This window comes from Herpailurus yagouaroundi, unplaced genomic scaffold (genome assembly GCF_014898765.1).
Source record: "Herpailurus yagouaroundi ecotype Mexico unplaced genomic scaffold, PumYag 142, whole genome shotgun sequence".
Lineage (NCBI taxonomy): Eukaryota > Metazoa > Chordata > Mammalia > Carnivora > Felidae > Herpailurus > Herpailurus yagouaroundi.
Window position 1 is genome coordinate 5147253 of NW_024412397.1, and position 7140 is coordinate 5154392.

A 7140-nucleotide genomic window follows, 5' to 3' on the forward strand; every position below is an offset into this window, starting at 1 on the left:
GACTCAACCCCAGATTCATCCTGGGACGTCCCACAAGTCACTTAACCGCTGACTGCCATGTCCCTCCCTGGTAGAATTGGGACACTAGAGCGTGGCTGCAAGACTGAGAGATGCCCTGTGCAGACTGCCAAACACTCAGCAGGTTCCCACTGCAATATGGCGGCCAAGAGCTGAGAGAGCCAGTACTTTGGAGCTCTGGAGCTCTGGAGTTCAGGGAGTGGTGGGTGTGAGGACCACTTACCAGCTGCATGACTTTGGGAAGCAGTTAACCTCCGTACACCTCATTTGCTCATCTGTAGAATGGAATGACCAGAGTGCTTCCATTGCTGTGTTTTGAGGAGGCTAAAACAGTGAGACAGGGCCTGAAGAGTGCCTTGTCAAATGCCACGTACAACCTCAATGTGGGAAAAATGTTAGCTATTGCTAATAAGTGATGGCCATCCGAGATTTTCTCATGTCCAATAATACTGTTTCTGACCTTTCCCAGGGCCACAGGATGTTTTTAACATGTAGAAAGTTCTTCAACTGTTTGTTTTCAGTTTTCTTTTTTGGTCCACTTGAACACAGACATGCCTGTAGAAGATGCTTAACTTGCAACTTGCACCCAACACATCAGTCCAAAAAGGCAACTTACAGCGCAAAGACTCAATCATTCCACTGGCTACATCCCTAAAAATCTTTTCGCAGAAAACCCTGCAAATAAATCCGAGTGTATCGCGAGTCAGAAAATTGAGTTATGTCGGTAGCCTGTGCCACCTTCAGTTGTATTCTGAAGGGGAAGGGGCTTTGTGAGGTGGACCCAGAGTTCTCCCGGAGACACTCATTCACTGGAACCATCTGCGCAGAGGCCCCTTGTGGCTCCCATGGAGATGAAATGCTGTCGAGAGCCATAATTCCCGCCAGCACGAAATAGCGGCCAGTGCCCGCTGCAGACCTGAGGGAACACTCATTGCTCACTCTAGTTATGTGGCTCTACACCAGGGCCACATCGGGGAGGTATTTTCACATGGCATACGATCCTGCTGCTGCGGTCTCAGAGGCTTGAGACTGCTGTGTGTTCAGCTTTTGTGATTTCCTCTTGTTGCAATAGGTTAATTCTGAAGCTCAGCCATGGGTGTTTGGGAACAGGCTTCACATTTTGTGTGTCAGTATCTTTGCCAGGCTACCAAAGTGCCCTCAAGCTACGCAATGTCAGAAGCCTGATTGTATTGGAGGTAGCAGGCTGGGGGACTGGGATGGGTTGTTGAATCACAGTGGGAGAGGGATCTGGTTCAAGGCCTGAGACTTCATTGTTCGCTCATCCAATACTTGTGCCTTGTCTGTTACACACTGGGTGACAAACTCTATGAGGGATATGGTAATAAATACGACCTTCTTCCTTCCCTCAAGGTGCTTCCATTCTGGTGAGCCAGAGGGACAGATAATTCAAAAGCGATGGTGGAGTTAAGTTCAGGTGCTGTGGGTCCTTTGCCAGCCTAACGGGGACTGCGTCCTCAGAGGAGATTTGGGGCTGAGGTTAGTTGGGTGTGAGAGCCCCTGGGGAGAGGAGAGTGGGGAGGGAGCCCTGACAGAGCAAATGGTGTGTTTGCCAGCCTGGGGCGGCGGGCAGGGGTGGGGAGTGGGGAGGAAGAGAGCATCCTGAATCAGGCTGAATTGTTAGCATTTGGTGTGTTTGTCTGAGCATAGATTTCACATGGTGGGGGTTGGTGAGGTACAGGCCTGGAGAGAGGGGAAGGATCTTATCGCGGCTTTTGAAAGTGAGACAAGAGTGTTATTTTGTAGGGTGATGCGGATACGTTGAAGGGTTTTAATCAGGGATAAAATAATCAGACATTTGCAAGGCCCCCTTCCAGAATTCACTCAAGAGACCAAATTACAGATCTGAAGATTGCTTGATGAGTAGAAAATTAGAGCAAAGGAGAAGATGATGTGAAGAAACGTCCCCAACCAAGGAGGCTGGCTGGAGGGTTTTTGTCTCTGTTGTCAGTCGTGGGATGTTCTGTCCAAAGAACTGATGCAGTCAGGCAAAACCCTTCCAGCTGTTGACAGCAGCCTCCTTTCTGGATAATTCCTGCCTCCAGGGCCTGTGCCATTATTGCATCACTGTGCTCTGTCCCCAAGATTAGTGCTTATCTCACACCCATCTCTTGTTAGATTGGCATTTTCCCAATGAGCTGTCAGGCTCCAGTCATTAGCGATATACCCAGATTTTGTTTTTTTTCCCGCGAGTTATCATAAGAATGATGGCAAGCTCACGTTGTCTCACTTTGGGGACAGATGCTGTTTGTGGCCAGCAGCTCCTAGTGCACCAGAGATTAGTCCCTGTAGATTAGCAGTACGGACAAAAACATAATAAACATTCATGCACGCATGCATGAATGAATGAACAAATGAATGAGACCTGATTGGATGAGAAGCGGCATGGTGGGGGTGAAACACTGGAAAAGTAAAGTAGAGGCATTTAGGTTTGATTTCTCTTCCATTTGCTATGTGACTTTGGGTGGATGATGAGATTTACTGGGGCTTTAGTTTTCTTGTGTAAAATATAGCTAATGGGGCAGTCCTCATACAGCTGCTGATAAGACTGGATAAGTTAGTGTCTTGGAAAATACTTTGTAAAGTGTTACTTTACCATATAAAAATAAAGCCTGTATTAAAGTGCTCACATTTTTACAAAAAAAAAAAAAATTACCAGCCCTTTTTTATTTTAATCCTCAAAAGAATCCTTTTTATTCATAAGAAAACTAAGAGGAAGGTGAGCTGCCCTGCTCATGGCCCAGGAGCTGTGCAAATAGACACAGAAGGTCTCCTAGGTCTGTGCTCTCACTGCTACACCCTTCAGCTTCTTAATGGAAACCAAAGGCTCATTTAAGTGGCTTCCACCACTAAATCAAGAACTCTGTGTACTTTTCTCCCTTGGAATTGGAAGTGCAGACACTTAATTATAACTTTTGATTGCTTGAAATTATAGGGCTATAGAGTTACTGGCACATGTTTCTGAGGAAAATCATACTCCAAACCCCGCGATAATCATCTCTGGTTTTTTGTATTCAAGATGGACGCAGGGAATTTGGCACCATTAGTCATAAACTCGCAGTGTTTCCTGGGATGACTTGAAGCCAACTCTTACAGACATAGGCAGGAGTTGTATGTACGTATGTCCACGATTGACTGAAAGCTCCATGAAGGTACACCTGTGATGTCCTGTTCATCGCTGTCTTCCACAACCTAGCACAAAAAACCAATCCTTGATGGATGAATGAATGAATGAATGAATGAGCTACATTACCCTTTGCTATATCCCTTCTATTGAGAATGTGCTTGCCTAGAGATTAGCCTTTTATTTTATGATAGACACGCTACACTGTATTAATTTGCTAGTGTTACCATAACGAAGTTCCACAAACCAGTGGCTCAGACAACTGAAATTTATTGTCTCAGTTCTGGAGGTGATAAGTCCAAGATTAAGGTGTCAGTAGGGATGATTCCTTCTAAAGCTGTGAAGAAGAACACGTTCCATGCCTCTCTCCTAACTTCTTTCTGGTGGTTTACTGGCATTCCTTTCTGTTAGAAGCATCACTCGTATCTTCTCTGTCTTCATCTTCATGGGAGATTTCTCCCTCTATGTGTGTCTATGTCCAGATTCCCATTCTTTTTTCCTCTTTTTTTTTCAGATTCCCCTACTTATGAGGACATCAGTTGTATTGGAGTAGAACCTACCCTGATTTCCTTTTAACTTGATTACATCTGCAAAGATCCTGTAGCCAAATAAGGTCACATGATGAGGTACTGGGGGTTAAGATCCAATATACCTTTTTCCAGTGGGGGAGCAATTCAACCTATAACAAGCATCATGTTTTCTTGTTATTTTTATTTTATTTTCTATAATTTTGTGAGTCCTGGCAATGGATATTAAGTATGTCATTGGTAAATCGCCCCCCCCCCCAAAAAAAAATTGACAAGATAGGGAAAGACTAAAGAAGATTGATAAAATGTTCAATAACATTATCCTCATCTCTATTCATAGGGTAAACAAAACAGACCTAACTTGGGATATGGGGTGGGGTCTTACCACAGTCTGTGACAGCCTTCTGCTGATGTGGCCTGTTCCTTGGGCTTCTGTTATTCAAATCAGCCTGTAATACTGATCCCAGTCCAGATGACCACCTGGGCTTCGCCCCAGTTAGTTACCAGTAGGCATATATAGAAGATCCATCCCTCTCCCCCCCCCCCCCCGGCCCCTTTGGTAGAGATGGTTCTAGAAAGAATGCAGAGCCCCATGCTATTTTTATTTTGAAATAGAAAATAACATCTTTCGCTATACCTGCTAGGTTTTTCTCTCTCATTAGAGTGAAACAGATCACTGCCTTGTGGAACAAGTGTTCTCTCATAAATGGCAGACAGAAGTTCAATGGTATCAGATCAATACCAATTTCATATTTAGGCCTGGGGATTATTCCCTGACAAGGCAGATGGGGCAGGGCATTCTGTCTGCTGCTAGAATTGTTAGCACATGTCTTACATGGGAGGCCAGAGGGCCGAATGCTTCCCTAGACAGCATCTTTAGGGTGCCGGGCTGATGTCTCTGTCAAAATAGAAAATACTAAGATCGCACCCATGAGAAGGGATTCTTTATGCACGGATTTTTTTCACTTGTAGATTTTCAGTCTGAAACCCTAACCCATGAAGAGGGAGAAGCTAAAATAACTAGAGGCAGCAAGCCAACTCGGGAGAGGTGATTAGACTCTGGGTGTCTTGTCCAATGAGCGTTAGTGGGGCTGTCCCCAAGGCTGCTTTGAGGAAAAGGCTCTGGGTGCAGTGCAAGATGAACTGGGGATTGAGGGAAGAGGAATGTGCAGGAATTAAGGGCTACATTTTTACCAAATCACATTTCCACCTGACATTTCTGCAAAGTTCTATATAAATGGCTTTGGATTTTTTCAACAGAGGTTTGAGATAACAATACTCAAAATGAATAATTTTTTTGTTTTTAGGCATGTGGATAGAAATTAGCTCTTTCTTTCAGTCTGGCATTGGTGAGCTCTGCTCCTGGCTATGAAATAGTTACCAGGCAGGACTGGGTTTTTGAGAGAGAGTCATACGGGGCCTGGGGTGTGTTGAGAAATAGCAAACTCCTGGGGGATTGTTGGCTGATGGAGGGTCGCCTGGGAAGCCTGCGTCCAGCTCTCAGGGGAGGCTTCCACTGATTTATTACAAGGAATGGCTCGTGTGATTATGGAGGCTGAGAAGTTCCACAATATGTCATCTGCAAGCCAGAGACCCGGGGAAGCTGGTGCTACAAGTCCTAGACTAAGGACAGGAGAAGAGCAATGTCCAGCTCAAGGAGTCAGGCAGAGAGAGCAAATTCTTCCTTCCTCTGTTCTTGTTCTGTTCAGGCCCTCTGCATATCGGAGGATACCCACCTTCACTGTGGAGGGCAATCTTCTTTACTTGGATTATGAATTCAAATGTCAATCTCATCTGGAAACACCCTCACAGACACATCCAGAAGTCATGTTTAACCAAATATCTGGCACACTATGATCCAGTCAGTTGACCCCAAATTAACATCACACCGTAGTAGAGGGGTGCTCTGCTGATGACAAGTCAACTTTGCTGACCTGTTGTCCACAACTGCCCCTCCCCCTCTGACCCCAATAGCAGTCTTAAGACTATTTAGTTATACAAAGACTCAAAAAATGCACCATACCTTGCTTGTCACATTTGCTTCCAGTCAGAATTCCCAGTTCCCCCCAAATTCCCATTTATAATTTAGTTGATCTAAAAATAAACCATTACAGCGAGAATTAGTCATACATACTAGGGTGTGAATGGTTATCTTAATTTTCTTGATAATATTTGCTATATATTATGGTCAAGAGAATGGACTCAAGAGGGGTCAGGCTGCCCAGATTTGAATCTTGGGTTTTGCACTTACTACTCGTGAGACATTTGACAAGTTATTTATCTTCTCTCTGTCTCAATTTCCTCATCTGTGGACTTCTCCGATGATATTTGCTTGGGAGATACTTTCAAGAAAGGGTCTTTGTCAATGACATCTCACCCATTCCTATGCCTCATGCCCAAAGCTGCCTTCCTAGAAGAATGTGGGTATTCTATTAACCTTAAGCACATTGAGTGTGTCTACCTTGTGCCAGATTATGTTTCTTCTTCATATCTTACACCTATCGTTTGACATCCCTACTCTCTAAATGGGAAAATCTCAGCTCACAGAAGGCTAGTCCTTTGCGGAATGTTAGAGCTGGTTTGCAGCAGCCCTGGGGTCCAAATCCTGGCGCTAGAATTCCAGATCCAATATCCTACCCCTTGCGCCACCACCAGTCGTCCACATGTAAGAGATGGCTTAGTGCTGAGACACTGACAAGTGTTGCGATGGCCCAGGACAGAGGGAGAAACCCGCACGCCGATGGGTGCCACCTGGTTCCATGTTCCGGGGTAGCTAGCTCTTCAGTCTTTATGAACCTCAGTTTCCTCAGATTTGTCAGACATGCTACTAATCTCCTCTAAAAGTATACATTTTAAGAAAGCAGTACCAGCGGAAAGTTTGTACTAAAACTTTGTACTAGCATCAGTGACTTGCCATATAAGTACCTGGGTTGTTATAGACATTCCCCCGCGAGCCTCTTGGAGATTTTTCCCTTTCTTCTTCAGCATCTTTTGGCATCTTCCCTACGCCCACCATGCACTGACATTGTGAAGAGCTTTGAGACATTTCGGATGAGGCCTTGTATATGAAATTAAATGTCAACCTGCTTGAGTTGCCTCCAAATTTCCCCGGGAGACCTCTGCTGGCATTTAATTTCTGATTAATATTATCCTCTCTGAAACTTTTAAAGCCCAATATGCTTTTCTTAAAAGTGGCTTTGTTTTTTTTTTTTTTTTTCATTTTAAAAGATACCTGGGAAGTTCATGCTCAAGAACTTACTATACGACCTGGATCCATGCACTCTTGAAGAGCCCCAGGTGCTGCGTGCAAGCATGCTGTGTCCATTTCTGCACTTGGTCTGGTGCACTGATGTCAGCCAATCGAATGTCTGGTAGTGCTCATGACCCTCCCCTTTATGTGCTATTAGAGAACCAGTGTCATTTGCTTGCTTGAAGCTCTGGAAAGCTGGAAGC